At 45.8% G+C, this 27,452-nt stretch overlaps 34 non-coding genes across 34 annotated transcripts; all 34 read right to left on the bottom strand.

Moving 5' to 3' along the window:
* Positions 1-137: 137 nt before the first annotated feature.
* Positions 138-253, bottom strand: Trnal-caa (transfer RNA leucine (anticodon CAA)). The gene is made up of 2 exons: positions 216-253; positions 138-183 (listed from the first exon to the last, which is right to left on the bottom strand). It is a non-coding gene; the product is annotated as a tRNA-Leu (tRNA).
* Positions 254-957: 704 nt separating this feature from the next.
* Positions 958-1,073, bottom strand: Trnal-caa (transfer RNA leucine (anticodon CAA)). Its single transcript has 2 exons — positions 1,036-1,073; positions 958-1,003 (listed from the first exon to the last, which is right to left on the bottom strand). It is a non-coding gene; the product is annotated as a tRNA-Leu (tRNA).
* A 704-nt stretch (positions 1,074-1,777) lies between these two features.
* Positions 1,778-1,893, bottom strand: Trnal-caa (transfer RNA leucine (anticodon CAA)). Its single transcript has 2 exons — positions 1,856-1,893; positions 1,778-1,823 (listed from the first exon to the last, which is right to left on the bottom strand). It is a non-coding gene; the product is annotated as a tRNA-Leu (tRNA).
* Positions 1,894-2,597: 704 nt separating this feature from the next.
* Positions 2,598-2,713, bottom strand: Trnal-caa (transfer RNA leucine (anticodon CAA)). The gene is made up of 2 exons: positions 2,676-2,713; positions 2,598-2,643 (listed from the first exon to the last, which is right to left on the bottom strand). It is a non-coding gene; the product is annotated as a tRNA-Leu (tRNA).
* Positions 2,714-3,417: 704 nt separating this feature from the next.
* Trnal-caa (transfer RNA leucine (anticodon CAA)) lies at positions 3,418-3,533 on the bottom strand. Its single transcript has 2 exons — positions 3,496-3,533; positions 3,418-3,463 (listed from the first exon to the last, which is right to left on the bottom strand). It is a non-coding gene; the product is annotated as a tRNA-Leu (tRNA).
* Positions 3,534-4,237: 704 nt separating this feature from the next.
* On the bottom strand, positions 4,238-4,353 carry Trnal-caa (transfer RNA leucine (anticodon CAA)). Its single transcript has 2 exons — positions 4,316-4,353; positions 4,238-4,283 (listed from the first exon to the last, which is right to left on the bottom strand). It is a non-coding gene; the product is annotated as a tRNA-Leu (tRNA).
* Positions 4,354-5,057: 704 nt separating this feature from the next.
* Trnal-caa (transfer RNA leucine (anticodon CAA)) lies at positions 5,058-5,173 on the bottom strand. Its single transcript has 2 exons — positions 5,136-5,173; positions 5,058-5,103 (listed from the first exon to the last, which is right to left on the bottom strand). It is a non-coding gene; the product is annotated as a tRNA-Leu (tRNA).
* Positions 5,174-5,877: 704 nt separating this feature from the next.
* On the bottom strand, positions 5,878-5,993 carry Trnal-caa (transfer RNA leucine (anticodon CAA)). The gene is made up of 2 exons: positions 5,956-5,993; positions 5,878-5,923 (listed from the first exon to the last, which is right to left on the bottom strand). It is a non-coding gene; the product is annotated as a tRNA-Leu (tRNA).
* A 704-nt stretch (positions 5,994-6,697) lies between these two features.
* Trnal-caa (transfer RNA leucine (anticodon CAA)) lies at positions 6,698-6,813 on the bottom strand. The gene is made up of 2 exons: positions 6,776-6,813; positions 6,698-6,743 (listed from the first exon to the last, which is right to left on the bottom strand). It is a non-coding gene; the product is annotated as a tRNA-Leu (tRNA).
* A 704-nt stretch (positions 6,814-7,517) lies between these two features.
* Positions 7,518-7,633, bottom strand: Trnal-caa (transfer RNA leucine (anticodon CAA)). The gene is made up of 2 exons: positions 7,596-7,633; positions 7,518-7,563 (listed from the first exon to the last, which is right to left on the bottom strand). It is a non-coding gene; the product is annotated as a tRNA-Leu (tRNA).
* A 704-nt stretch (positions 7,634-8,337) lies between these two features.
* On the bottom strand, positions 8,338-8,453 carry Trnal-caa (transfer RNA leucine (anticodon CAA)). Its single transcript has 2 exons — positions 8,416-8,453; positions 8,338-8,383 (listed from the first exon to the last, which is right to left on the bottom strand). It is a non-coding gene; the product is annotated as a tRNA-Leu (tRNA).
* Positions 8,454-9,157: 704 nt separating this feature from the next.
* On the bottom strand, positions 9,158-9,273 carry Trnal-caa (transfer RNA leucine (anticodon CAA)). Its single transcript has 2 exons — positions 9,236-9,273; positions 9,158-9,203 (listed from the first exon to the last, which is right to left on the bottom strand). It is a non-coding gene; the product is annotated as a tRNA-Leu (tRNA).
* A 704-nt stretch (positions 9,274-9,977) lies between these two features.
* Trnal-caa (transfer RNA leucine (anticodon CAA)) lies at positions 9,978-10,093 on the bottom strand. The gene is made up of 2 exons: positions 10,056-10,093; positions 9,978-10,023 (listed from the first exon to the last, which is right to left on the bottom strand). It is a non-coding gene; the product is annotated as a tRNA-Leu (tRNA).
* A 703-nt stretch (positions 10,094-10,796) lies between these two features.
* On the bottom strand, positions 10,797-10,912 carry Trnal-caa (transfer RNA leucine (anticodon CAA)). Its single transcript has 2 exons — positions 10,875-10,912; positions 10,797-10,842 (listed from the first exon to the last, which is right to left on the bottom strand). It is a non-coding gene; the product is annotated as a tRNA-Leu (tRNA).
* Positions 10,913-11,616: 704 nt separating this feature from the next.
* Trnal-caa (transfer RNA leucine (anticodon CAA)) lies at positions 11,617-11,732 on the bottom strand. Its single transcript has 2 exons — positions 11,695-11,732; positions 11,617-11,662 (listed from the first exon to the last, which is right to left on the bottom strand). It is a non-coding gene; the product is annotated as a tRNA-Leu (tRNA).
* Positions 11,733-12,436: 704 nt separating this feature from the next.
* Trnal-caa (transfer RNA leucine (anticodon CAA)) lies at positions 12,437-12,552 on the bottom strand. The gene is made up of 2 exons: positions 12,515-12,552; positions 12,437-12,482 (listed from the first exon to the last, which is right to left on the bottom strand). It is a non-coding gene; the product is annotated as a tRNA-Leu (tRNA).
* A 704-nt stretch (positions 12,553-13,256) lies between these two features.
* Positions 13,257-13,372, bottom strand: Trnal-caa (transfer RNA leucine (anticodon CAA)). The gene is made up of 2 exons: positions 13,335-13,372; positions 13,257-13,302 (listed from the first exon to the last, which is right to left on the bottom strand). It is a non-coding gene; the product is annotated as a tRNA-Leu (tRNA).
* A 704-nt stretch (positions 13,373-14,076) lies between these two features.
* Positions 14,077-14,192, bottom strand: Trnal-caa (transfer RNA leucine (anticodon CAA)). Its single transcript has 2 exons — positions 14,155-14,192; positions 14,077-14,122 (listed from the first exon to the last, which is right to left on the bottom strand). It is a non-coding gene; the product is annotated as a tRNA-Leu (tRNA).
* Positions 14,193-14,896: 704 nt separating this feature from the next.
* Positions 14,897-15,012, bottom strand: Trnal-caa (transfer RNA leucine (anticodon CAA)). The gene is made up of 2 exons: positions 14,975-15,012; positions 14,897-14,942 (listed from the first exon to the last, which is right to left on the bottom strand). It is a non-coding gene; the product is annotated as a tRNA-Leu (tRNA).
* Positions 15,013-15,716: 704 nt separating this feature from the next.
* On the bottom strand, positions 15,717-15,832 carry Trnal-caa (transfer RNA leucine (anticodon CAA)). The gene is made up of 2 exons: positions 15,795-15,832; positions 15,717-15,762 (listed from the first exon to the last, which is right to left on the bottom strand). It is a non-coding gene; the product is annotated as a tRNA-Leu (tRNA).
* A 704-nt stretch (positions 15,833-16,536) lies between these two features.
* Trnal-caa (transfer RNA leucine (anticodon CAA)) lies at positions 16,537-16,652 on the bottom strand. Its single transcript has 2 exons — positions 16,615-16,652; positions 16,537-16,582 (listed from the first exon to the last, which is right to left on the bottom strand). It is a non-coding gene; the product is annotated as a tRNA-Leu (tRNA).
* Positions 16,653-17,356: 704 nt separating this feature from the next.
* Positions 17,357-17,472, bottom strand: Trnal-caa (transfer RNA leucine (anticodon CAA)). The gene is made up of 2 exons: positions 17,435-17,472; positions 17,357-17,402 (listed from the first exon to the last, which is right to left on the bottom strand). It is a non-coding gene; the product is annotated as a tRNA-Leu (tRNA).
* Positions 17,473-18,176: 704 nt separating this feature from the next.
* Trnal-caa (transfer RNA leucine (anticodon CAA)) lies at positions 18,177-18,292 on the bottom strand. Its single transcript has 2 exons — positions 18,255-18,292; positions 18,177-18,222 (listed from the first exon to the last, which is right to left on the bottom strand). It is a non-coding gene; the product is annotated as a tRNA-Leu (tRNA).
* A 704-nt stretch (positions 18,293-18,996) lies between these two features.
* On the bottom strand, positions 18,997-19,112 carry Trnal-caa (transfer RNA leucine (anticodon CAA)). The gene is made up of 2 exons: positions 19,075-19,112; positions 18,997-19,042 (listed from the first exon to the last, which is right to left on the bottom strand). It is a non-coding gene; the product is annotated as a tRNA-Leu (tRNA).
* A 473-nt stretch (positions 19,113-19,585) lies between these two features.
* On the bottom strand, positions 19,586-19,700 carry Trnal-caa (transfer RNA leucine (anticodon CAA)). Its single transcript has 2 exons — positions 19,663-19,700; positions 19,586-19,630 (listed from the first exon to the last, which is right to left on the bottom strand). It is a non-coding gene; the product is annotated as a tRNA-Leu (tRNA).
* A 704-nt stretch (positions 19,701-20,404) lies between these two features.
* Trnal-caa (transfer RNA leucine (anticodon CAA)) lies at positions 20,405-20,520 on the bottom strand. The gene is made up of 2 exons: positions 20,483-20,520; positions 20,405-20,450 (listed from the first exon to the last, which is right to left on the bottom strand). It is a non-coding gene; the product is annotated as a tRNA-Leu (tRNA).
* A 704-nt stretch (positions 20,521-21,224) lies between these two features.
* On the bottom strand, positions 21,225-21,340 carry Trnal-caa (transfer RNA leucine (anticodon CAA)). The gene is made up of 2 exons: positions 21,303-21,340; positions 21,225-21,270 (listed from the first exon to the last, which is right to left on the bottom strand). It is a non-coding gene; the product is annotated as a tRNA-Leu (tRNA).
* A 704-nt stretch (positions 21,341-22,044) lies between these two features.
* Trnal-caa (transfer RNA leucine (anticodon CAA)) lies at positions 22,045-22,160 on the bottom strand. Its single transcript has 2 exons — positions 22,123-22,160; positions 22,045-22,090 (listed from the first exon to the last, which is right to left on the bottom strand). It is a non-coding gene; the product is annotated as a tRNA-Leu (tRNA).
* Positions 22,161-22,864: 704 nt separating this feature from the next.
* Positions 22,865-22,980, bottom strand: Trnal-caa (transfer RNA leucine (anticodon CAA)). Its single transcript has 2 exons — positions 22,943-22,980; positions 22,865-22,910 (listed from the first exon to the last, which is right to left on the bottom strand). It is a non-coding gene; the product is annotated as a tRNA-Leu (tRNA).
* Positions 22,981-23,684: 704 nt separating this feature from the next.
* On the bottom strand, positions 23,685-23,800 carry Trnal-caa (transfer RNA leucine (anticodon CAA)). The gene is made up of 2 exons: positions 23,763-23,800; positions 23,685-23,730 (listed from the first exon to the last, which is right to left on the bottom strand). It is a non-coding gene; the product is annotated as a tRNA-Leu (tRNA).
* A 704-nt stretch (positions 23,801-24,504) lies between these two features.
* On the bottom strand, positions 24,505-24,620 carry Trnal-caa (transfer RNA leucine (anticodon CAA)). Its single transcript has 2 exons — positions 24,583-24,620; positions 24,505-24,550 (listed from the first exon to the last, which is right to left on the bottom strand). It is a non-coding gene; the product is annotated as a tRNA-Leu (tRNA).
* Positions 24,621-25,324: 704 nt separating this feature from the next.
* Trnal-caa (transfer RNA leucine (anticodon CAA)) lies at positions 25,325-25,440 on the bottom strand. The gene is made up of 2 exons: positions 25,403-25,440; positions 25,325-25,370 (listed from the first exon to the last, which is right to left on the bottom strand). It is a non-coding gene; the product is annotated as a tRNA-Leu (tRNA).
* Positions 25,441-26,144: 704 nt separating this feature from the next.
* Positions 26,145-26,260, bottom strand: Trnal-caa (transfer RNA leucine (anticodon CAA)). The gene is made up of 2 exons: positions 26,223-26,260; positions 26,145-26,190 (listed from the first exon to the last, which is right to left on the bottom strand). It is a non-coding gene; the product is annotated as a tRNA-Leu (tRNA).
* A 704-nt stretch (positions 26,261-26,964) lies between these two features.
* On the bottom strand, positions 26,965-27,080 carry Trnal-caa (transfer RNA leucine (anticodon CAA)). Its single transcript has 2 exons — positions 27,043-27,080; positions 26,965-27,010 (listed from the first exon to the last, which is right to left on the bottom strand). It is a non-coding gene; the product is annotated as a tRNA-Leu (tRNA).
* Between the last annotated feature and the right edge of the window lie 372 nt (positions 27,081-27,452).

Here is a 27,452-nt window from a genome sequence, read left to right as displayed (position 1 = left end):
GTTTGGTGCCGTAGGTGCGCTTGTGTTTGATGCAAATTTTTGATTTCACTTAGGAGAACACGGCCAGTATCGTGCTGTTGCACTTTACAAAGGATCTCAATGCTACGCAGGGTGCTCTAGAGAAGCGACAAAATCTGTGTCAGGAGTGGGATTCGAACCCACGCCCTCATTCGAGGACCAGAAGGCTCTAGCCGCTACTGCAGCCGAAGTTTTTCCTTGAGTCTGGGGCCTTAGACCGCTCGGCCATCCTGACACTTGATTTGATGCTCCTCGTTTGTTCTATTAGAGGACTTACAGTTGATGTAGTTGTCACATCCACGTTGCCACAGTACGCAGGCATGATTTCTGCACCCGTTAGACGTGCGCCAGGCGCAGCCGCACAAATATAGCGCAGAATGTACCACCAAAAGAGTTTCTCAAATCCGTATAATCACAGCAATCAATACCTTTTGTTCGAAACTAAGTCGTCTGTTAAAGACGTCAGAGATTAGACAGAATGCAGAGGTCTATCTGTCGAGTAATATTTCAAGTTTTGGTCACGTTGTAATCTCCATACAGTAATATTTTGAGTATATGAATTTATTTCGAGTTCTGTGTATTTCATCAGCGACTGTTATTGTACAGATGATGTACTGGTCAGCCTGCACTGTTTCCTCACACTGTCGTTAGCACTCTGCATCTCCAGATAAGAGTCGTTTCCATACCACAAGTGTCCCTTTTGACGTGTTTGCGGCTCTTTGGCGCGGAAGTAACCTCACGAGGGGAACGTCGTATTTACAACCAACACTCTCTGTTTGTAGCTCACACTACCGAAGAAACAGTTTGGTGCCGTAGGTGCGCTTGTGTTTGATGCAAATTTTTGATTTCACTTAGGAGAACACAGCCAGTATCGTGCTGTTGCACTTTACAAAGGATCTCAATGCTACGCAGGGTGCTCTAGAGAAGCAACAAAATCTGTGTCAGGAGTGGGATTCGAACCCACGCCCTCATTCGAGGACCAGAAGGCTCTAGCTGCTACTGCAGCCGAAGTTTTTCCTTGAGTATGGCGCCTTAGACCGCTCGGCCATCCTGACACTTGATTTGATGCTCCTCGTTTGTTCTATTAGAGGACTTACAGTTGATGTAGTTGTCGCATCCACGTTGCCACAGTACGCAGGCATGATTTCTGCACCCGTTAGACGTGCGCCAGGCGCAGCCGCACAAATATAGCGCAGAATGTACCACCAAAAGAGTTTCTCAAATCCGTATAATCACAGCAATCAATACCTTTTGTTCGAAACTAAGTCGTCTGTTAAAGACGTCAGAGATTAGACAGAATGCAGAGGTCTATCTGTCGAGTAATATTTCAAGTTTTGGTCACGTTGTAATCTCCATACAGTAATATTTTGCGTATATGAATTTATTTCGAGTTCTGTGTATTTCATCAGCGGCTGTTATTGTACAGATGATGTACTGGTCAGCCTGCACTGTTTCCTCACACTGTCGTTAGCACTCTGCATCTCCAGATAAGAGTCGTTTCCATACCACAAGTGTCCCTTTTGACGTGTTTGCGGCTCTTTGGCGCGGAAGTAACCTCACGAGGGGAACGTCGTATTTACAACCAACACTCTCTGTTTGTAGCTCACACTACCGAAGAAACAGTTTGGTGCCGTAGGTGCGCTTGTGTTTGATGCAAATTTTTGATTTCACTTAGGAGAACACGGCCAGTATCGTGCTGTTGCACTTTACAAAGGATCTCAATGCTACGCAGGGTGCTCTAGAGAAGCGACAAAATCTGTGTCAGGAGTGGGATTCGAACCCACGCCCTCATTCGAGGACCAGAAGGCTCTAGCTGCTACTGCAGCCAAGGTTTTTCCTTGAGTCTGGCGCCTTAGACCGCTCGGCCATCCTGACACTTGATTTGATGCTCCTCGTTTGTTCTATTAGAGGACTTACAGTTGATGTAGTTGTCGCATCCACGTTGCCACAGTACGCAGGCATGATTTCTGCACCCGTTAGACGTGCGCCAGGCGCAGCCGCACAAATATAGCGCAGAATGTACCACCAAAAGAGTTTCTCAAATCCGTATAATCACAGCAATCAATACCTTTTGTTCGAAACTAAGTCGTCTGTTAAAGACGTCAGAGATTAGACAGAATGCAGAGGTCTATCTGTCGAGTAATATTTCAAGTTTTGGTCACGTTGTAATCTCCATACAGTAATATTTTGAGTATATGAATTTATTTCGAGTTCTGTGTATTTCATCAGCGACTGTTATTGTACAGATGATGTACTGGTCAGCCTGCACTGTTTCCTCACACTGTCGTTAGCACTCTGCATCTCCAGATAAGAGTCGTTTCCATACCACAAGTGTCCCTTTTGACGTGTTTGCGGCTCTTTGGCGCGGAAGTAACCTCACGAGGGGAACGTCGTATTTACAACCAACACTCTCTGTTTGTAGCTCACACTACCGAAGAAACAGTTTGGTGCCGTAGGTGCGCTTGTGTTTGATGCAAATTTTTGATTTCACTTAGGAGAACACGGCCAGTATCGTGCTGTTGCACTTTACAAAGGATCTCAATGCTACGCAGGGTGCTCTAGAGAAGCGACAAAATCTGTGTCAGGAGTGGGATTCGAACCCACGCCCTCATTCGAGGACCAGAAGGCTCTAGCTGCTACTGCAGCCGAGGTTTTTCCTTGAGTCTGGCGCCTTAGACCGCTCGGCCATCCTGACACTTGATTTGATGCTCCTCGTTTGTTCTATTAGAGGACTTACAGTTGATGTAGTTGTCGCATCCACGTTGCCACAGTACGCAGGCATGATTTCTGCACCCGTTAGACGTGCGCCAGGCGCAGCCGCACAAATATAGCGCAGAATGTACCACCAAAAGAGTTTCTCAAATCCGTATAATCACAGCAATCAATACCTTTTGTTCGAAACTAAGTCGTCTGTTAAAGACGTCAGAGATTAGACAGAATGCAGAGGTCTATCTGTCGAGTAATATTTCAAGTTTTGGTCACGTTGTAATCTCCATACAGTAATATTTTGAGTATATGAATTTATTTCGAGTTCTGTGTATTTCATCAGCGACTGTTATTGTACAGATGATGTACTGGTCAGCCTGCACTGTTTCCTCACACTGTCGTTAGCACTCTGCATCTCCAGATAAGAGTCGTTTCCATACCACAAGTGTCCCTTTTGACGTGTTTGCGGCTCTTTGGCGCGGAAGTAACCTCACGAGGGGAACGTCGTATTTACAACCAACACTCTCTGTTTGTAGCTCACACTACCGAAGAAACAGTTTGGTGCCGTAGGTGCGCTTGTGTTTGATGCAAATTTTTGATTTCACTTAGGAGAACACGGCCAGTATCGTGCTGTTGCACTTTACAAAGGATCTCAATGCTACGCAGGGTGCTCTAGAGAAGCGACAAAATCTGTGTCAGGAGTGGGATTCGAACCCACGCCCTCATTCGAGGACCAGAAGGCTCTAGCTGCTACTGCAGCCAAGGTTTTTCCTTGAGTCTGGCGCCTTAGACCGCTCGGCCATCCTGACACTTGATTTGATGCTCCTCGTTTGTTCTATTAGAGCACTTACAGTTGATGTAGTTGTCGCATCCACGTTGCCACAGTACGCAGGCATGATTTCTGCACCCGTTAGACGTGCGCCAGGCGCAGCCGCACAAATATAGCGCAGAATGTACCACCAAAAGAGTTTCTCAAATCCGTATAATCACAGCAATCAATACCTTTTGTTCGAAACTAAGTCGTCTGTTAAAGACGTCAGAGATTAGACAGAATGCAGAGGTCTATCTGTCGAGTAATATTTCAAGTTTTGGTCACGTTGTAATCTCCATACAGTAATATTTTGAGTATATGAATTTATTTCGAGTTCTGTGTATTTCATCAGCGACTGTTATTGTACAGATGATGTACTGGTCAGCCTGCACTGTTTCCTCACACTGTCGTTAGCACTCTGCATCTCCAGATAAGAGTCGTTTCCATACCACAAGTGTCCCTTTTGACGTGTTTGCGGCTCTTTGGCGCGGAAGTAACCTCACGAGGGGAACGTCGTATTTACAACCAACACTCTCTGTTTGTAGCTCACACTACCGAAGAAACAGTTTGGTGCCGTAGGTGCGCTTGTGTTTGATGCAAATTTTTGATTTCACTTAGGAGAACACGGCCAGTATCGTGCTGTTGCACTTTACAAAGGATCTCAATGCTACGCAGGGTGCTCTAGAGAAGCGACAAAATCTGTGTCAGGAGTGGGATTCGAACCCACGCCCTCATTCGAGGACCAGAAGGCTCTAGCTGCTACTGCAGCCAAGGTTTTTCCTTGAGTCTGGCGCCTTAGACCGCTCGGCCATCCTGACACTTGATTTGATGCTCCTCGTTTGTTCTATTAGAGGACTTACAGTTGATGTAGTTGTCGCATCCACGTTGCCACAGTACGCAGGCATGATTTCTGCACCCGTTAGACGTGCGCCAGGCGCAGCCGCACAAATATAGCGCAGAATGTACCACCAAAAGAGTTTCTCAAATCCGTATAATCACAGCAATCAATACCTTTTGTTCGAAACTAAGTCGTCTGTTAAAGACGTCAGAGATTAGACAGAATGCAGAGGTCTATCTGTCGAGTAATATTTCAAGTTTTGGTCACGTTGTAATCTCCATACAGTAATATTTTGAGTATATGAATTTATTTCGAGTTCTGTGTATTTCATCAGCGACTGTTATTGTACAGATGATGTACTGGTCAGCCTGCACTGTTTCCTCACACTGTCGTTAGCACTCTGCATCTCCAGATAAGAGTCGTTTCCATACCACAAGTGTCCCTTTTGACGTGTTTGCGGCTCTTTGGCGCGGAAGTAACCTCACGAGGGGAACGTCGTATTTACAACCAACACTCTCTGTTTGTAGCTCACACTACCGAAGAAACAGTTTGGTGCCGTAGGTGCGCTTGTGTTTGATGCAAATTTTTGATTTCACTTAGGAGAACACGGCCAGTATCGTGCTGTTGCACTTTACAAAGGATCTCAATGCTACGCAGGGTGCTCTAGAGAAGCGACAAAATCTGTGTCAGGAGTGGGATTCGAACCCACGCCCTCATTCGAGGACCAGAAGGCTCTAGCTGCTACTGCAGCCAAGGTTTTTCCTTGAGTCTGGCGCCTTAGACCGCTCGGCCATCCTGACACTTGATTTGATGCTCCTCGTTTGTTCTATTAGAGGACTTACAGTTGATGTAGTTGTCGCATCCACGTTGCCACAGTACGCAGGCATGATTTCTGCACCCGTTAGACGTGCGCCAGGCGCAGCCGCACAAATATAGCGCAGAATGTACCACCAAAAGAGTTTCTCAAATCCGTATAATCACAGCAATCAATACCTTTTGTTCGAAACTAAGTCGTCTGTTAAAGACGTCAGAGATTAGACAGAATGCAGAGGTCTATCTGTCGAGTAATATTTCAAGTTTTGGTCACGTTGTAATCTCCATACAGTAATATTTTGAGTATATGAATTTATTTCGAGTTCTGTGTATTTCATCAGCGACTGTTATTGTACAGATGATGTACTGGTCAGCCTGCACTGTTTCCTCACACTGTCGTTAGCACTCTGCATCTCCAGATAAGAGTCGTTTCCATACCACAAGTGTCCCTTTTGACGTGTTTGCGGCTCTTTGGCGCGGAAGTAACCTCACGAGGGGAACGTCGTATTTACAACCAACACTCTCTGTTTGTAGCTCACACTACCGAAGAAACAGTTTGGTGCCGTAGGTGCGCTTGTGTTTGATGCAAATTTTTGATTTCACTTAGGAGAACACGGCCAGTATCGTGCTGTTGCACTTTACAAAGGATCTCAATGCTACGCAGGGTGCTCTAGAGAAGCGACAAAATCTGTGTCAGTAGTGGGATTCGAACCCACGCCCTCATTCGAGGACCAGAAGGCTCTAGCTGCTACTGCAGCCAAAGTTTTTCCTTGAGTCTGGCGCCTTAGACCACTCGGCCATCCTGACACTTGATTTGATGCTCCTCGTTTGTTCTATTAGAGGACTTACAGTTGATGTAGTTGTCGCATCCACGTTGCCACAGTACGCAGGCATGATTTCTGCACCCGTTAGACGTGCGCCAGGCGCAGCCGCACAAATATAGCGCAGAATGTACCACCAAAAGAGTTTCTCAAATCCGTATAATCACAGCAATCAATACCTTTTGTTCGAAACTAAGTCGTCTGTTAAAGACGTCAGAGATTAGACAGAATGCAGAGGTCTATCTGTCGAGTAATATTTCAAGTTTTGGTCACGTTGTAATCTCCATACAGTAATATTTTGAGTATATGAATTTATTTCGAGTTCTGTGTATTTCATCAGCGACTGTTATTGTACAGATGATGTACTGGTCAGCCTGCACTGTTTCCTCACACTGTCGTTAGCACTCTGCATCTCCAGATAAGAGTCGTTTCCATACCACAAGTGTCCCTTTTGACGTGTTTGCGGCTCTTTGGCGCGGAAGTAACCTCACGAGGGGAACGTCGTATTTACAACCAACACTCTCTGTTTGTAGCTCACACTACCGAAGAAACAGTTTGATGCCGTAGGTGCGCTTGTGTTTGATGCAAATTTTTGATTTCACTTAGGAGAACACGGCCAGTATCGTGCTGTTGCACTTTACAAAGGATCTCAATGCTACGCAGGGTGCTCTAGAGAAGCGACAAAATCTGTGTCAGGAGTGGGATTCGAACCCACGCCCTCATTCGAGGACCAGAAGGCTCTAGCTGCTACTGCAGCCAAGGTTTTTCCTTGAGTCTGGCGCCTTAGACCGCTCGGCCATCCTGACACTTGATTTGATGCTCCTCGTTTGTTCTATTAGAGGACTTACAGTTGATGTTGTAGTCGCATCCACGTTGCCACAGTACGCAGGCATGATTTCTGCACCCGTTAGACGTGCGACAGGCGCAGCCGCACAAATATAGCGCAGAATGTACCACCAAAAGAGTTTCTCAAATCCGTATAATCACAGCAATCAATACCTTTTGTTCGAAACTAAGTCGTCTGTTAAAGACGTCAGAGATTAGACAGAATGCAGAGGTCTATCTGTCGAGTAATATTTCAAGTTTTGGTCACGTTGTAATCTCCATACAGTAATATTTTGAGTATATGAATTTATTTCGAGTTCTGTGTATTTCATCAGCGACTGTTATTGTACAGATGATGTACTGGTCAGCCTGCACTGTTTCCTCACACTGTCGTTAGCACTCTGCATCTCCAGATAAGAGTCGTTTCCATACCACAAGTGTCCCTTTTGACGTGTTTGCGGCTCTTTGGCGCGGAAGTAACCTCACGAGGGGAACGTCGTATTTACAACCAACACTCTCTGTTTGTAGCTCACACTACCGAAGAAACAGTTTGGTGCCGTAGGTGCGCTTGTGTTTGATGCAAATTTTTGATTTCACTTAGGAGAACACGGCCAGTATCGTGCTGTTGCACTTTACAAAGGATCTCAATGCTACGCAGGGTGCTCTAGAGAAGCGACAAAATCTGTGTCAGGAGTGGGATTCGAACCCACGCCCTCATTCGAGGACCAGAAGGCTCTAGCTGCTACTGCAGCCAAGGTTTTTCCTTGAGTCTGGCGCCTTAGACCGCTCGGCCATCCTGACACTTGATTTGATGCTCCTCGTTTGTTCTATTAGAGGACTTACAGTTGATGTAGTTGTCGCATCCACGTTGCCACAGTACGCAGGCATGATTTCTGCACCCGTTAGACGTGCGCCAGGCGCAGCCGCACAAATATAGCGCAGAATGTACCACCAAAAGAGTTTCTCAAATCCGTATAATCACAGCAATCAATACCTTTTGTTCGAAACTAAGTCGTCTGTTAAAGACGTCAGAGATTAGACAGAATGCAGAGGTCTATCTGTCGAGTAATATTTCAAGTTTTGGTCACGTTGTAATCTCCATACAGTAATATTTTGAGTATATGAATTTATTTCGAGTTCTGTGTATTTCATCAGCGACTGTTATTGTACAGATGATGTACTGGTCAGCCTGCACTGTTTCCTCACACTGTCGTTAGCACTCTGCATCTCCAGATAAGAGTCGTTTCCATACCACAAGTGTCCCTTTTGACGTGTTTGCGGCTCTTTGGCGCGGAAGTAACCTCACGAGGGGAACGTCGTATTTACAACCAACACTCTCTGTTTGTAGCTCACACTACCGAAGAAACAGTTTGGTGCCGTAGGTGCGCTTGTGTTTGATGCAAATTTTTGATTTCACTTAGGAGAACACGGCCAGTATCGTGCTGTTGCACTTTACAAAGGATCTCAATGCTACGCAGTGTGCTCTAGAGAAGCGACAAAATCTGTGTCAGGAGTGGGATTCGAACCCACGCCCTCATTCGAGGACCAGAAGGCTCTAGCTGCTACTGCAGCCAAGGTTTTTCCTTGAGTCTGGCGCCTTAGACCGCTCGGCCATCCTGACACTTGATTTGATGCTCCTCGTTTGTTCTATTAGAGGACTTACAGTTGATGTTGTAGTCGCATCCACGTTGCCACAGTACGCAGGCATGATTTCTGCACCCGTTAGACGTGCGCCAGGCGCAGCCGCACAAATATAGCGCAGAATGTACCACCAAAAGAGTTTCTCAAATCCGTATAATCACAGCAATCAATACCTTTTGTTCGAAACTAAGTCGTCTGTTAAAGACGTCGGAGATTAGACAGAATGCAGAGGTCTATCTGTCGAGTAATATTTCAAGTTTTGGTCACGTTGTAATCTCCATACAGTAATATTTTGAGTATATGAATTTATTTCGAGTTCTGTGTATTTCATCAGCGACTGTTATTGTACAGATGATGTACTGGTCAGCCTGCACTGTTTCCTCACACTGTCGTTAGCACTCTGCATCTCCAGATAAGAGTCGTTTCCATACCACAAGTGTCCCTTTTGACGTGTTTGCGGCTCTTTGGCGCGGAAGTAACCTCACGAGGGGAACGTCGTATTTACAACCAACACTCTCTGTTTGTAGCTCACACTACCGAAGAAACAGTTTGGTGCCGTAGGTGCGCTTGTGTTTGATGCAAATTTTTGATTTCACTTAGGAGAACACGGCCAGTATCGTGCTGTTGCACTTTACAAAGGATCTCAATGCTACGCAGGGTGCTCTAGAGAAGCGACAAAATCTGTGTCAGGAGTGGGATTCGAACCCACGCCCTCATTCGACGACCAGAAGGCTCTAGCTGCTACTGCAGCCAAGGTTTTTCCTTGAGTCTGGCGCCTTAGACCGCTCGGCCATCCTGACACTTGATTTGATGCTCCTCGTTTGTTCTATTAGAGGACTTACAGTTGATGTAGTTGTCGCATCCACGTTGCCACAGTACGCAGGCATGATTTCTGCACCCGTTAGACGTGCGCCAGGCGCAGCCGCACAAATATAGCGCAGAATGTACCACCAAAAGAGTTTCTCAAATCCGTATAATCACAGCAATCAATACCTTTTGTTCGAAACTAAGTCGTCTGTTAAAGACGTCAGAGATTAGACAGAATGCAGAGGTCTATCTGTCGAGTAATATTTCAAGTTTTGGTCACGTTGTAATCTCCATACAGTAATATTTTGAGTATATGAATTTATTTCGAGTTCTGTGTATTTCATCAGCGACTGTTATTGTACAGATGATGTACTGGTCAGCCTGCACTGTTTCCTCACACTGTCGTTAGCACTCTGCATCTCCAGATAAGAGTCGTTTCCATACCACAAGTGTCCCTTTTGACGTGTTTGCGGCTCTTTGGCGCGGAAGTAACCTCACGAGGGGAACGTCGTATTTACAACCAACACTCTCTGTTTGTAGCTCACACTACCGAAGAAACAGTTTGGTGCCGTAGGTGCGCTTGTGTTTGATGCAAATTTTTGATTTCACTTAGGAGAACACGGCCAGTATCGTGCTGTTGCACTTTACAAAGGATCTCAATGCTACGCAGGGTGCTCTAGAGAAGCGACAAAATCTGTGTCAGGAGTGGGATTCGAACCCACGCCCTCATTCGAGGACCAGAAGGCTCTAGCTGCTACTGCAGCCAAGGTTTTTCCTTGAGTCTGGCGCCTTAGACCGCTCGGCCATCCTGACACTTGGTTTGATACTCCTCGTTTGTTCTATTAGAGGACTTACAGTTGATGTAGTTGTCGCATCCACGTTGCCACAGTACGCAGGCATGATTTCTGCACCCGTTAGACGTGCGCCAGGCGCAGCCGCACAAATATAGCGCAGAATGTACCACCAAAAGAGTTTCTCAAATCCGTATAATCACAGCAATCAATACCTTTTGTTCGAAACTAAGTCGTCTGTTAAAGACGTCAGAGATTAGACAGAATGCAGAGGTCTATCTGTCGAGTAATATTTCAAGTTTTGGTCACGTTGTAATCTCCATACGGTAATATTTTGAGTATATGAATTTATTTCGAGTTCTGTGTATTTCATCAGCGACTGTTATTGTACAGATGATGTACTGGTCAGCCTGCACTGTTTCCTCACACTGTCGTTAGCACTCTGCATCTCCAGATAAGAGTCGTTTCCATACCACAAGTGTCCCTTTTGACGTGTTTGCGGCTCTTTGGCGCGGAAGTAACCTCACGAGGGGAACGTCGTATTTACAACCAAACTCTCTGTTTGTAGCTCACACTACCGAAGAAACAGTTTGGTGCCGTAGGTGCGCTTGTGTTTGATGCAAATTTTTGATTTCACTTAGGAGAACACGGCCAGTATCGTGCTGTTGCACTTTACAAAGGATCTCAATGCTACGCAGGGTGCTCTAGAGAAGCGACAAAATCTGTGTCAGGAGTGGGATTCGAACCCACGCCCTCATTCGAGGACCAGAAGGCTCTAGCTGCTACTGCAGCCAAGGTTTTTCCTTGAGTCTGGCGCCTTAGACCGCTCGGCCATCCTGACACTTGATTTGATGCTCCTCGTTTGTTCTATTAGAGGACTTACAGTTGATGTAGTTGTCGCATCCACGTTGCCACAGTACGCAGGCATGATTTCTGCACCCGTTAGACGTGCGCCAGGCGCAGCCGCACAAATATAGCGCAGAATGTACCACCAAAAGAGTTTCTCAAATCCGTATAATCACAGCAATCAATACCTTTTGTTCGAAACTAAGTCGTCTGTTAAAGACGTCAGAGATTAGACAGAATGCAGAGGTCTATCTGTCGAGTAATATTTCAAGTTTTGGTCACGTTGTAATCTCCATACAGTAATATTTTGAGTATATGAATTTATTTCGAGTTCTGTGTATTTCATCAGCGACTGTTATTGTACAGATGATGTACTGGTCAGCCTGCACTGTTTCCTCACACTGTCGTTAGCACTCTGCATCTCCAGATAAGAGTCGTTTCCATACCACAAGTGTCCCTTTTGACGTGTTTGCGGCTCTTTGGCGCGGAAGTAACCTCACGAGGGGAACGTCGTATTTACAACCAACACTCTCTGTTTGTAGCTCACACTACCGAAGAAACAGTTTGGTGCCGTAGGTGCGCTTGTGTTTGATGCAAATTTTTGATTTCACTTAGGAGAACACGGCCAGTATCGTGCTGTTGCACTTTACAAAGGATCTCAATGCTACGCAGGGTGCTCTAGAGAAGCGACAAAATCTGTGTCAGGAGTGGGATTCGAACCCACGCCCTCATTCGAGGACCAGAAGGCTCTAGCTGCTACTGCAGCCAAGGTTTTTCCTTGAGTCTGGCGCCTTAGACCGCTCGGCCATCCTGACACTTGATTTGATGCTCCTCGTTTGTTCTATTCGAGGACTTACAGTTGATGTAGTTGTCGCATCCACGTTGCCACAGTACGCAGGCATGATTTCTGCACCCGTTAGACGTGCGCCAGGCGCAGCCGCACAAATATAGCGCAGAATGTACCACCAAAAGAGTTTCTCAAATCCGTATAATCACAGCAATCAATACCTTTTGTTCGAAACTAAGTCGTCTGTTAAAGACGTCAGAGATTAGACAGAATGCAGAGGTCTATCTGTCGAGTAATATTTCAAGTTTTGGTCACGTTGTAATCTCCATACAGTAATATTTTGAGTATATGAATTTATTTCGAGTTCTGTGTATTTCATCAGCGACTGTTATTGTACAGATGATGTACTGGTCAGCCTGCACTGTTTCCTCACACTGTCGTTAGCACTCTGCATCTCCAGATAAGAGTCGTTTCCATACCACAAGTGTCCCTTTTGACGTGTTTGCGGCTCTTTGGCGCGGAAGTAACCTCACGAGGGGAACGTCGTATTTACAACCAACACTCTCTGTTTGTAGCTCACACTACCGAAGAAACAGTTTGGTGCCGTAGGTGCGCTTGTGTTTGATGCAAATTTTTGATTTCACTTAGGAGAACACGGCCAGTATCGTGCTGTTGCACTTTACAAAGGATCTCAATGCTACGCAGGGTGCTCTAGAGAAGCGACAAAATCTGTGTCAGGAGTGGGATTCGAACCCACGCCCTCATTCGAGGACCAGAAGGCTCTAGCTGCTACTGCAGCCAAGGCTTTACCTTGAGTCTGGCGCCTTAGACCGCTCGGCCATCCTGACACTTGATTTGATGCTCCTCGTTTGTTCTATTAGAGGACTTACAGTTGATGTAGTTGTCGCATCCACGTTGCCACAGTACGCAGGCATGATTTCTGCACCCGTTAGACGTGCGCCAGGCGCAGCCGCACAAATATAGCGCAGAATGTACCACCAAAAGAGTTTCTCAAATCCGTATAATCACAGCAATCAATACCTTTTGTTCGAAACTAAGTCGTCTGTTAAAGACGTCAGAGATTAGACAGAATGCAGAGGTCTATCTGTCGAGTAATATTTCAAGTTTTGGTCACGTTGTAATCTCCATACAGTAATATTTTGAGTATATGAACTTATTTCGAGTTCTGTGTATTTCATCAGCGACTGTTATTGTACAGATGATGTACTGGTCAGCCTGCACTGTTTCCTCACACTGTCGTTAGCACTCTGCATCTCCAGATAAGAGTCGTTTCCATACCACAAGTGTCCCTTTTGACGTGTTTGCGTCTCTTTGGCGCGGAAGTAACCTCACGAGGGGAACGTCGTATTTACAACCAACACTCTCTGTTTGTAGCTCACACTACCGAAGAAACAGTTTGGTGCCGTAGGTGCGCTTGTGTTTGATGCAAATTTTTGATTTCACTTAGGAGAACACGGCCAGTATCGTGCTGTTGCACTTTACAAAGGATCTCAATGCTACGCAGGGTGCTCTAGAGAAGCGACAAAATCTGTGTCAGGAGTGGGATTCGAACCCACGCCCTCATTCGAGGACCAGAAGGCTCTAGCTGCTACTGCAGCCAAGGTTTTTCCTTGAGTCTGGCGCCTTAGACCGCTCGGCCATCCTGACACTTGATTTGATGCTCCTCGTTTGTTCTATTAGAGGACTTACAGTTGATGTAGTTGTCGCATCCACGTTGCCACAGTACGCAGGCATGATTTCTGCACCCGTTAGACGTGCGCCAGGCGCAGCCGCACAAATATAGCGCAGAATGTACCACCAAAAGAGTTTCTCAAATCCGTATAATCACAGCAATCAATACCTTTTGTTCGAAACTAAGTCGTCTGTTAAAGACGTCAGAGATTAGACAGAATGCAGAGGTCTATCTGTCGAGTAATATTTCAAGTTTTGGTCACGTTGTAATCTCCATACAGTAATATTTTGAGTATATGAATTTATTTCGAGTTCTGTGTATTTCACCAGCGACTGTTATTGTACAGATGATGTACTGGTCAGCCTGCACTGTTTCCTCACACTGTCGTTAGCACTCTGCATCTCCAGATAAGAGTCGTTTCCATACCACAAGTGTCCCTTTTGACGTGTTTGCGGCTCTTTGGCGCGGAAGTAACCTCACGAGGGGAACGTCGTATTTACAACCAACACTCTCTGTTTGTAGCTCACACTACCGAAGAAACAGTTTGGTGCCGTAGGTGCGCTTGTGTTTGATGCAAATTTTTGATTTCACTTAGGAGAACACGGCCAGTATCGTGCTGTTGCACTTTACAAAGGATCTCAATGCTACGCAGGGTGCTCTAGAGAAGCGACAAAATCTGTGTCAGGAGTGGGATTCGAACCCACGCCCTCATTCGAGGACCAGAAGGCTCTAGCTGCTACTGCAGCCAAGGCTTTACCTTGAGTCTGGCGCCTTAGACCGCTCGGCCATCCTGACACTTGATTTGATGCTCCTCGTTTGTTCTATTAGAGGACTTACAGTTGATGTAGTTGTCGCATCCACGTTGCCACAGTACGCAGGCATGATTTCTGCACCCGTTAGACGTGCGCCAGGCGCAGCCGCACAAATATAGCGCAGAATGTACCACCAAAAGAGTTTCTCAAATCCGTATAATCACAGCAATCAATACCTTTTGTTCGAAACTAAGTCGTCTGTTAAAGACGTCAGAGATTAGACAGAATGCAGAGGTCTATCTGTCGAGTAATATTTCAAGTTTTGGTCACGTTGTAATCTCCATACAGTAATATTTTGAGTATATGAATTTATTTCGAGTTCTGTGTATTTCATCAGCGACTGTTATTGTACAGATGATGTACTGGTCAGCCTGCACTGTTTCCTCACACTGTCGTTAGCACTCTGCATCTCCAGATAAGAGTCGTTTCCATACCACAAGTGTCCCTTTTGACGTGTTTGCGGCTCTTTGGCGCGGAAGTAACCTCACGAGGGGAACGTCGTATTTACAACCAACACTCTCTGTTTGTAGCTCACACTACCGAAGAAACAGTTTGGTGCCGTAGGTGCGCTTGTGTTTGATGCAAATTTTTGATTTCACTTAGGAGAACACGGCCAGTATCGTGCTGTTGCACTTTACAAAGGATCTCAATGCTACGCAGGGTGCTCTAGAGAAGCGACAAAATCTGTGTCAGGAGTGGGATTCGAACCCACGTCCTCATTCGAGGACCAGAAGGCTCTAGCTGCTACTGCAGCCAAAGTTTTTCCTTGAGTCTGGCGCCTTAGACCGCTCGGCCATCCTGACACTTGATTTGATGCTCCTCGTTTGTTCTATTAGAGGACTTACAGTTGATGTTGTTGTCGCATCCACGTTGCCACAGTACGCAGGCATGATTTCTGCACCCGTTAGACGTGCGCCAGGCGCAGCCGCACAAATATAGCGCAGAATGTACCACCAAAAGAGTTTCTCAAATCCGTATAATCACAGCAATCAATACCTTTTGTTCGAAACTAAGTCGTCTGTTAAAGACGTCAGAGATTAGACAGAATGCAGAGGTCTATCTGTCGAGTAATATTTCAAGTTTTGGTCACGTTGTAATCTCCATACAGTAATATTTTGAGTATATGAATTTATTTCGAGTTCTGTGTATTTCATCAGCGACTGTTATTGTACAGATGATGTACTGGTCAGCCTGCACTGTTTCCTCACACTGTCGTTAGCACTCTGCATCTCCAGATAAGAGTCGTTTCCATACCACAAGTGTCCCTTTTGACGTGTTTGCGGCTCTTTGGCGCGGAAGTAACCTCACGAGGGGAACGTCGTATTTACAACCAACACTCTCTGTTTGTAGCTCACACTACCGAAGAAACAGTTTGGTGCCGTAGGTGCGCTTGTGTTTGATGCAAATTTTTGATTTCACTTAGGAGAACACGGCCAGTATCGTGCTGTTGCACTTTACAAAGGATCTCAATGCTACGCAGGGTGCTCTAGAGAAGCGACAAAATCTGTGTCAGGAGTGGGATTCGAACCCACGCCCTCATTCGAGGACCAGAAGGCTCTAGCTGCTACTGCAGCCAAGGTTTTTCCTTGAGTCTGGCGCCTTAGACCGCTCGGCCATCCTGACACTTGATTTGATGCTCCTCGTTTGTTCTATTAGAGGACTTACAGTTGATGTAGTTGTCGCATCCACGTTGCCACAGTACGCAGGCATGATTTCTGCACCCGTTAGACGTGCGCCAGGCGCAGCCGCACAAATATAGCGCAGAATGTACCACCAAAAGAGTTTCTCAAATCCGTATAATCACAGCAATCAATACCTTTTGTTCGAAACTAAGTCGTCTGTTAAAGACGTCAGAGATTAGACAGAATGCAGAGGTCTATCTGTCGAGTAATATTTCAAGTTTTGGTCACGTTGTAATCTCCATACAGTAATATTTTGAGTATATGAATTTATTTCGAGTTCTGTGTATTTCATCAGCGACTGTTATTGTACAGATGATGTACTGGTCAGCCTGCACTGTTTCCTCACACTGTCGTTAGCACTCTGCATCTCCAGATAAGAGTCGTTTCCATACCACAAGTGTCCCTTTTGACGTGTTTGCGGCTCTTTGGCGCGGAAGTAACCTCACGAGGGGAACGTCGTATTTACAACCAACACTCTCTGTTTGTAGCTCACACTACCGAAGAAACAGTTTGGTGCCGTAGGTGCGCTTGTGTTTGATGCAAATTTTTGATTTCACTTAGGAGAACACGGCCAGTATCGTGCTGTTGCACTTTACAAAGGATCTCAATGCTACGCAGGGTGCTCTAGAGAAGCGACAAAATCTGTGTCAGGAGTGGGATTCGAACCCACGCCCTCATTCGAGGACCAGAAGGCTCTAGCTGCTACTGCAGCCAAGGTTTTTCCTTGAGTCTGGCGCCTTAGACCGCTCGGCCATCCTGACACTTGATTTGATGCTCCTCGTTTGTTCTATTAGAGGACTTACAGTTGATGTAGTTGTCGCATCCACGTTGCCACAGTACGCAGGCATGATTTCTGCACCCGTTAGACGTGCGCCAGGCGCAGACGCACAAATATAGCGCAGAATGTACCACCAAAAGAGTTTCTCAAATCCGTATAATCACAGCAATCAATACCTTTTGTTCGAAACTAAGTCGTCTGTTAAAGACGTCAGAGATTAGACAGAATGCAGAGGTCTATCTGTCGAGTAATATTTCAAGTTTTGGTCACGTTGTAATCTCCATACAGTAATATTTTGAGTATATGAATTTATTTCGAGTTCTGTGTATTTCATCAGCGACTGTTATTGTACAGATGATGTACTGGTCAGCCTGCACTGTTTCCTCACACTGTCGTTAGCACTCTGCATCTCCAGATAAGAGTCGTTTCCATACCACAAGTGTCCCTTTTGACGTGTTTGCGGCTCTTTGGCGCGGAAGTAACCTCACGAGGGGAACGTCGTATTTACAACCAACACTCTCTGTTTGTAGCTCACACTACCGAAGAAACAGTTTGGTGCCGTAGGTGCGCTTGTGTTTGATGCAAATTTTTGATTTCACTTAGGAGAACACGGCCAGTATCGTGCTGTTGCACTTTACAAAGGATCTCAATGCTACGCAGGGTGCTCTAGAGAAGCGACAAAATCTGTGTCAGGAGTGGGATTCGAACCCACGCCCTCATTCGAGGACCAGAAGGCTCTAGCTGCTACTGCAGCCAAAGTTTTTCCTTGAGTCTGGCGCCTTAGACCGCTCGGCCATCCTGACACTTGGTTTGATGCTCCTCGTTTGTTCTATTAGAGGACTTACAGTTGATGTAGTTGTCGCATCCACGTTGCCACAGTACGCAGGCATGATTTCTGCACCCGTTAGACGTGCGCCAGGCGCAGCCGCACAAATATAGCGCAGAATGTACCACCAAAAGAGTTTCTCAAATCCGTATAATCACAGCAATCAATACCTTTTGTTCGAAACTAAGTCGTCTGTTAAAGACGTCAGAGATTAGACAGAATGCAGAGGTCTATCTGTCGAGTAATATTTCAAGTTTTGGTCACGTTGTAATCTCCATACAGTAATATTTTGAGTATATGAATTTATTTCGAGTTCTGTGTATTTCATCAGCGACTGTTATTGTACAGATGATGTACTGGTCAGCCTGCACTGTTTCCTCACACTGTCGTTAGCACTCTGCATCTCCAGATAAGAGTCGTTTCCATACCACAAGTGTCCCTTTTGACGTGTTTGCGGCTCTTTGGCGCGGAAGTAACCTCACGAGGGGAACGTCGTATTTACAACCAACACTCTCTGTTTGTAGCTCACACTACCGAAGAAACAGTTTGGTGCCGTAGGTGCGCTTGTGTTTGATGCAAATTTTTGATTTCACTTAGGAGAACACGGCCAGTATCGTGCTGTTGCACTTTACAAAGGATCTCAATGCTACGCAGGGTGCTCTAGAGAAGCGACAAAATCTGTGTCAGGAGTGGGATTCGAACCCACGCCCTCATTCGAGGACCAGAAGGCTCTAGCTGCTACTGCAGCCAAGGTTTTTCCTTGAGTCTGGCGCCTTAGACCGCTCGGCCATCCTGACACTTGATTTGATGCTCCTCGTTTGTTCTATTAGAGGACTTACAGTTGATGTTGTAGTCGCATCCACGTTGCCACAGTACGCAGGCATGATTTCTGCACCCGTTAGACGTGCGCCAGGCGCAGCCGCACAAATATAGCGCAGAATGTACCACCAAAAGAGTTTCTCAAATCCGTATAATCACAGCAATCAATACCTTTTGTTCGAAACTAAGTCGTCTGTTAAAGACGTCAGAGATTAGACAGAATGCAGAGGTCTATCTGTCGAGTAATATTTCAAGTTTTGGTCACGTTGTAATCTCCATACAGTAATATTTTGAGTATATGAATTTATTTCGAGTTCTGTGTATTTCATCAGCGACTGTTATTGTACAGATGATGTACTGGTCAGCCTGCACTGTTTCCTCACACTGTCGTTAGCACTCTGCATCTCCAGATAAGAGTCGTTTCCATACCACAAGTGTCCCTTTTGACGTGTTTGCGGCTCTTTGGCGCGGAAGTAACCTCACGAGGGGAACGTCGTATTTACAACCAACACTCTCTGTTTGTAGCTCACACTACCGAAGAAACAGTTTGGTGCCGTAGGTGCGCTTGTGTTTGATGCAAATTTTTGATTTCACTTAGGAGAACACGGCCAGTATCGTGCTGTTGCACTTTACAAAGGATCTCAATGCTACGCAGGGTGCTCTAGAGAAGCGACAAAATCTGTGTCAGGAGTGGGATTCGAACCCACGCCCTCATTCGAGGACCAGAAGGCTCTAGCTGCTACTGCAGCCAAGGTTTTTCCTTGAGTCTGGCGCCTTAGACCGCTCGGCCATCCTGACACTTGATTTGATGCTCCTCGTTTGTTCTATTAGAGGACTTACAGTTGATGTAGTTGTCGCATCCACGTTGCCACAGTACGCAGGCATGATTTCTGCACCCGTTAGACGTGCGCCAGGCGCAGACGCACAAATATAGCGCAGAATGTACCACCAAAAGAGTTTCTCAAATCCGTATAATCACAGCAATCAATACCTTTTGTTCGAAACTAAGTCGTCTGTTAAAGACGTCAGAGATTAGACAGAATGCAGAGGTCTATCTGTCGAGTAATATTTCAAGGGGAACGTCGTATTTACAACCAACACTCTCTGTTTGTAGCTCACACTACCGAAGAAACAGTTTGGTGCCGTAGGTGCGCTTGTGTTTGATGCAAATTTTTGATTTCACTTAGGAGAACACGGCCAGTATCGTGCTGTTGCACTTTACAAAGGATCTCAATGCTACGCAGGGTGCTCTAGAGAAGCGACAAAATCTGTGTCAGGAGTGGGATTCGAACCCACGCCTCATTCGAGGACCAGAAGGCTCTAGCTGCTACTGCAGCCAAGGTTTTTCCTTGAGTCTGGCGCCTTAGACCGCTCGGCCATCCTGACACTTGGTTTGATGCTCCTCGTTTGTTCTATTAGAGGACTTACAGTTGATGTAGTTGTCGCATCCACGTTGCCACAGTACGCAGGCATGATTTCTCCACCCGTTAGACGTGCGCCAGGCGCAGCCGCACAAATATAGCGCAGAATGTACCACCAAAAGAGTTTCTCAAATCCGTATAATCACAGCAATCAATACCTTTTGTTCGAAACTAAGTCGTCTGTTAAAGACGTCAGAGATTAGACAGAATGCAGAGGTCTATCTGTCGAGTAATATTTCAAGTTTTGGTCACGTTGTAATCTCCATACAGTAATATTTTGAGTATATGAATTTATTTCGAGTTCTGTGTATTTCATCAGCGACTGTTATTGTACAGATGATGTACTGGTCAGCCTGCACTGTTTCCTCACACTGTCGTTAGCACTCTGCATCTCCAGATAAGAGTCGTTTCCATACCACAAGTGTCCCTTTTGACGTGTTTGCGGCTCTTTGGCGCGGAAGTAACCTCACGAGGGGAACGTCGTATTTACAACCAACACTCTCTGTTTGTAGCTCACACTACCGAAGAAACAGTTTGGTGCCGTAGGTGCGCTTGTGTTTGATGCAAATTTTTGATTTCACTTAGGAGAACACGGCCAGTATCGTGCTGTTGCACTTTACAAAGGATCTCAATGCTACGCAGGGTGCTCTAGAGAAGCGACAAAATCTGTGTCAGGAGTGGGATTCGAACCCACGCCCTCATTCGAGGACCAGAAGGCTCTAGCTGCTACTGCAGCCAAGGTTTTTCCTTGAGTCTGGCGCCTTAGACCGCTCGGCCATCCTGACACTTGATTTGATGCTCCTCGTTTGTTCTATTAGAGGACTTACAGTTGATGTAGTTGTCGCATCCACGTTGCCACAGTACGCAGGCATGATTTCTGCACCCGTTAGACGTGCGCCAGGCGCAGCCGCACAAATATAGCGCAGAATGTACCACCAAAAGAGTTTCTCAAATCCGTATAATCACAGCAATCAATACCTTTTGTTCGAAACTAAGTCGTCTGTTAAAGACGTCAGAGATTAGACAGAATGCAGAGGTCTATCTGTCGAGTAATATTTCAAGTTTTGGTCACGTTGTAATCTCCATACAGTAATATTTTGAGTATATGAATTTATTTCGAGTTCTGTGTATTTCATCAGCGACTGTTATTGTACAGATGATGTACTGGTCAGCCTGCACTGTTTCCTCACACTGTCGTTAGCACTCTGCATCTCCAGATAAGAGTCGTTTCCATACCACAAGTGTCCCTTTTGACGTGTTTGCGGCTCTTTGGCGCGGAAGTAACCTCACGAGGGGAACGTCGTATTTACAACCAACACTCTCTGTTTGTAGCTCACACTACCGAAGAAACAGTTTGGTGCCGTAGGTGCGCTTGTGTTTGATGCAAATTTTTGATTTCACTTAGGAGAACACGGCCAGTATCGTGCTGTTGCACTTTACAAAGGATCTCAATGCTACGCAGGGTGCTCTAGAGAAGCGACAAAATCTGTGTCAGGAGTGGGATTCGAACCCACGCCCTCATTCGAGGACCAGAAGGCTCTAGCTGCTACTGCAGCCAAGGTTTTTCCTTGAGTCTGGCGCCTTAGACCGCTCGGCCATCCTGACACTTGATTTGATGCTCCTCGTTTGTTCTATTAGAGGACTTACAGTTGATGTAGTTGTCGCATCCACGTTGCCACAGTACGCAGGCATGATTTCTGCACCCGTTAGACGTGCGCCAGGCGCAGACGCACAAATATAGCGCAGAATGTACCACCAAAAGAGTTTCTCAAATCCGTATAATCACAGCAATCAATACCTTTTGTTCGAAACTAAGTCGTCTGTTAAAGACGTCAGAGATTAGACAGAATGCAGAGGTCTATCTGTCGAGTAATATTTCAAGTTTTGGTCACGTTGTAATCTCCATACAGTAATATTTTGAGTATATGAATTTATTTCGAGTTCTGTGTATTTCATCAGCGACTGTTATTGTACAGATGATGTACTGGTCAGCCTGCACTGTTTCCTCACACTGTCGTTAGCACTCTGCATCTCCAGATAAGAGTCGTTTCCATACCACAAGTGTCCCTTTTGACGTGTTTGCGGCTCTTTGGCGCGGAAGTAACCTCACGAGGGGAACGTCGTATTTACAACCAACACTCTCTGTTTGTAGCTCACACTACCGAAGAAACAGTTTGGTGCCGTAGGTGCGCTTGTGTTTGATGCAAATTTTTGATTTCACTTAGGAGAACACGGCCAGTATCGTGCTGTTGCACTTTACAAAGGATCTCAATGCTACGCAGGGTGCTCTAGAGAAGCGACAAAATCTGTGTCACGAGTGGGATTCGAACCCACGCCCTCATTCGAGGACCAGAAGGCTCTAGCTGCTACTGCAGCCAAGGTTTTTCCTTGAGTCTGGCGCCTTAGACCGCTCGGCCATCCTGACACTTGGTTTGATGCTCCTCGTTTGTTCTATTAGAGGACTTACAGTTGATGTAGTTGTCGCATCCACGTTGCCACAGTACGCAGGCATGATTTCTGCACCCGTTAGACGTGCGCCAGGCGCAGCCGCACAAATATAGCGCAGAATGTACCACCAAAAGAGTTTCTCAAATCCGTATAATCACAGCAATCAATACCTTTTGTTCGAAACTAAGTCGTCTGTTAAAGACGTCAGAGATTAGACAGAATGCAGAGGTCTATCTGTCGAGTAATATTTCAAGTTTTGGTCACGTTGTAATCTCCATACAGTAATATTTTGAGTATATGAATTTATTTCGAGTTCTGTGTATTTCATCAGCGACTGTTATTGTACAGATGATGTACTGGTCAGCCTGCACTGTTTCCTCACACTGTCGTTAGCACTCTGCATCTCCAGATAAGAGTCGTTTCCATACCACAAGTGTCCCTTTTGACGTGTTTGCGGCTCTTTGGCGCGGAAGTAACCTCACGAGGGGAACGTCGTATTTACAACCAACACTCTCTGTTTGTAGCTCACACTACCGAAGAAACAGTTTGGTGCCGTAGGTGCGCTTGTGTTTGATGCAAATTTTTGATTTCACTTAGGAGAACACGGCCAGTATCGTGCTGTTGCACTTTACAAAGGATCTCAATGCTACGCAGGGTGCTCTAGAGAAGCGACAAAATCTGTGTCAGGAGTGGGATTCGAACCCACGCCCTCATTCGAGGACCAGAAGGCTCTAGCTGCTACTGCAGCCAAGGTTTTTCCTTGAGTCTGGCGCCTTAGACCGCTCGGCCATCCTGACACTTGTTTTGATGCTCCTCGTTTGTTCTATTAGAGGACTTACAGTTGATGTTGTAGTCGCATCCACATTGCCACAGTACGCAGGCATGATTTCTGCACCCGTTAGACGTGCGCCAGGCGCAGCCGCACAAATATAGCGCAGAATGTACCACCAAAAGAGTTTCTCAAATCCGTATAATCACAGCAATCAATACCTTTTGTTCGAAACTAAGTCGTCTGTTAAAGACGTCAGAGATTAGACAGAATGCAGAGGTCTATCTGTCGAGTAATATTTCAAGTTTTGGTCACGTTGTAATCTCCATACAGTAATATTTTGAGTATATGAATTTATTTCGAGTTCTGTGTATTTCATCAGCGACTGTTATTGTACAGATGATGTACTGGTCAGCCTGCACTGTTTCCTCACACTGTCGTTAGCACTCTGCATCTCCAGATAAGAGTCGTTTCCATACCACAAGTGTCCCTTTTGACGTGTTTGCGGCTCTTTGGCGCGGAAGTAACCTCACGAGGGGAACGTCGTATTTACAACCAACACTCTCTGTTTGTAGCTCACACTACCGAAGAAACAGTTTGGTGCCGTAGGTGCGCTTGTGTTTGATGCAAATTTTTGATTTCACTTAGGAGAACACGGCCAGTATCGTGCTGTTGCACTTTACAAAGGATCTCAATGCTACGCAGGGTGCTCTAGAGAAGCGACAAAATCTGTGTCAGGAGTGGGATTCGAACCCACGCCCTCATTCGAGGACCAGAAGGCTCTAGCTGCTACTGCAGCCAAGGTTTATCCTTGAGTCTGGCGCCTTAGACCGCTCGGCCATCCTGACACTTGATTTGATGCTCCTCGTTTGTTCTATTAGAGGACTTACAGTTGATGTAGTTGTCGCATCCACGTTGCCACAGTACGCAGGCATGATTTCTGCACCCGTTAGACGTGCGCCAGGCGCAGCCGCACAAATATAGCGCAGAATGTACCACCAAAAGAGTTTCTCAAATCCGTATAATCACAGCAATCAATACCTTTTGTTCGAAACTAAGTCGTCTGTTAAAGACGTCAGAGATTAGACAGAATGCAGAGGTCTATCTGTCGAGTAATATTTCAAGTTTTGGTCACGTTGTAATCTCCATACAGTAATATTTTGAGTATATGAATTTATTTCGAGTTCTGTGTATTTCATCAGCGACTGTTATTGTACAGATGATGTACTGGTCAGCCTGCACTGTTTCCTCACACTGTCGTTAGCACTCTGCATCTCCAGATAAGAGTCGTTTCCATACCACAAGTGTCCCTTTTGACGTGTTTGCGGCTCTTTGGCGCGGAAGTAACCTCACGAGGGGAACGTCGTATTTACAACCAACACTCTCTGTTTGTAGCTCACACTACCGAAGAAACAGTTTGGTGCCGTAGGTGCGCTTGTGTTTGATGCAAATTTTTGATTTCACTTAGGAGAACACGGCCAGTATCGTGCTGTTGCACTTTACAAAGGATCTCAATGCTACGCAGGGTGCTCTAGAGAAGCGACAAAATCTGTGTCAGGAGTGGGATTCGAACCCACGCCCTCATTCGAGGACCAGAAGGCTCTAGCTGCTACTGCAGCCAAGGTTTTTCCTTGAGTCTGGCGCCTTAGACCGCTCGGCCATCCTGACACTTGATTTGATGCTCCTCGTTTGTTCTATTAGAGGACTTACAGTTGATGTAGTTGTCGCATCCACGTTGCCACAGTACGCAGGCATGATTTCTGCACCCGTTAGACGTGCGCCAGGCGCAGACGCACAAATATAGCGCAGAATGTACCACCAAAAGAGTTTCTCAAATCCGTATAATCACAGCAATCAATACCTTTTGTTCGAAACTAAGTCGTCTGTTAAAGACGTCAGAGATTAGACAGAATGCAGAGGTCTATCTGTCGAGTAATATTTCAAGTTTTGGTCACGTTGTAATCTCCATACAGTAATATTTTGAGTATATGAATTTATTTCGAGTTCTGTGTATTTCATCAGCGACTGTTATTGTACAGATGATGTACTGGTCAGCCTGCACTGTTTCCTCACACTGTCGTTAGCACTCTGCATCTCCAGATAAGAGTCGTTTCCATACCACAAGTGTCCCTTTTGACGTGTTTGCGGCTCTTTGGCGCGGAAGTAACCTCACGAGGGGAACGTCGTATTTACAACCAACACTCTCTGTTTGTAGCTCACACTACCGAAGAAACAGTTTGGTGCCGTAGGTGCGCTTGTGTTTGATGCAAATTTTTGATTTCACTTAGGAGAACACGGCCAGTATCGTGCTGTTGCACTTTACAAAGGATCTCAATGCTACGCAGGGTGCTCTAGAGAAGCGACAAAATCTGTGTCAGGAGTGGGATTCGAACCCACGTCCTCATTCGAGGACCAGAAGGCTCTAGCTGCTACTGCAGCCAAGGTTTTTCCTTGAGTCTGGCGCCTTAGACCGCTCGGCCATCCTGACACTTGATTTGATGCTCCTCGTTTGTTCTATTAGAGGACTTACAGTTGATGTAGTTGTCGCATCCACGTTGCCACAGTACGCAGGCATGATTTCTGCACCCGTTAGACGTGCGCCAGGCGCAGCCGCACAAATATAGCGCAGAATGTACCACCAAAAGAGTTTCTCAAATCCGTATAATCACAGCAATCAATACCTTTTGTTCGAAACTAAGTCGTCTGTTAAAGACGTCAGAGATTAGACAGAATGCAGAGGTCTATCTGTCGAGTAATATTTCAAGTTTTGGTCACGTTGTAATCTCCATACAGTAATATTTTGAGTATATGAATTTATTTCGAGTTCTGTGTATTTCATCAGCGACTGTTATTGTACAGATGATGTACTGGTCAGCCTGCACTGTTTCCTCACACTGTCGTTAGCACTCTGCATCTCCAGATAAGAGTCGTTTCCATACCACAAGTGTCCCTTTTGACGTGTTTGCGGCTCTTTGGCGCGGAAGTAACCTCACGAGGGGAACGTCGTATTTACAACCAACACTCTCTGTTTGTAGCTCACACTACCGAAGAAACAGTTTGGTGCCGTAGGTGCGCTTGTGTTTGATGCAAATTTTTGATTTCACTTAGGAGAACACGGCCAGTATCGTGCTGTTGCACTTTACAAAGGATCTCAATGCTACGCAGGGTGCTCTAGAGAAGCGACAAAATCTGTGTCAGGAGTGGGATTCGAACCCACGCCCTCATTCGAGGACCAGAAGGCTCTAGCTGCTACTGCAGCCAAGGTTTTTCCTTGAGTCTGGCGCCTTAGACCGCTCGGCCATCCTGACACTTGATTTGATGCTCCTCGTTTGTTCTATTAGAGGACTTACAGTTGATGTAGTTGTCGCATCCACGTTGCCACAGTACGCAGGCATGATTTCTGCACCCGTTAGACGTGCGCCAGGCGCAGCCGCACAAATATAGCGCAGAATGTACCACCAAAAGAGTTTCTCAAATCCGTATAATCACAGCAATCAATACCTTTTGTTCGAAACTAAGTCGTCTGTTAAAGACGTCAGAGATTAGACAGAATGCAGAGGTCTATCTGTCGAGTAATATTTCAAGTTTTGGTCACGTTGTAATCTCCATACAGTAATATTTTGAGTATATGAATTTATTTCGAGTTCTGTGTATTTCATCAGCGACTGTTATTGTACAGATGATGTACTGGTCAGCCTGCACTGTTTCCTCACACTGTCGTTAGCACTCTGCATCTCCAGATAAGAGTCGTTTCCATACCACAAGTGTCCCTTTTGACGTGTTTGCGGCTCTTTGGCGCGGAAGTAACCTCACGAGGGGAACGTCGTATTTACAACCAACACTCTCTGTTTGTAGCTCACACTACCGAAGAAACAGTTTGGTGCCGTAGGTGCGCTTGTGTTTGATGCAAATTTTTGATTTCACTTAGGAGAACACGGCCAGTATCGTGCTGTTGCACTTTACAAAGGATCTCAATGCTACGCAGGGTGCTCTAGAGAAGCGACAAAATCTGTGTCAGGAGTGGGATTCGAACCCACGCCCTCATTCGAGGACCAGAAGGCTCTAGCTGCTACTGCAGCCAAGGTTTTTCCTTGAGTCTGGCGCCTTAGACCGCTCGGCCATCCTGACGCTTGATTTGATGCTCCTCGTTTGTTCTATTAGAGGACTTACAGTTGATGTAGTTGTCGCATCCACGTTGCCACAGTACGCAGGCATGATTTCTGCACCCGTTAGACGTGCGCCTGGCGCAGCCGCACAAATATAGCGCAGAATGTACCACCAAAAGAGTTTCTCAAATCCGAATAATCACAGCAATCAATACCTTTTGTCGAAACTAAGTCGTCTGTTAAAGACGTCAGAGATTAGACAGAATGCAGAGGTCTATCTGTCGAGTAATATTTCAAGTTTTGGTCACGTTGTGACCTCCATACAGTAATATTTTGAGTATATGAATTTATTTCGAGTTCTGTGTATTTCATCAGCGACTGTTATTGTACAGAT

This window comes from Schistocerca cancellata, chromosome 2 (genome assembly GCF_023864275.1).
Source record: "Schistocerca cancellata isolate TAMUIC-IGC-003103 chromosome 2, iqSchCanc2.1, whole genome shotgun sequence".
NCBI lineage: Eukaryota > Metazoa > Arthropoda > Insecta > Orthoptera > Acrididae > Schistocerca > Schistocerca cancellata.
The sequence above is the reverse complement of the archived record's forward strand: the minus strand, read 5'-3'. Positions and strand labels throughout refer to the sequence as shown.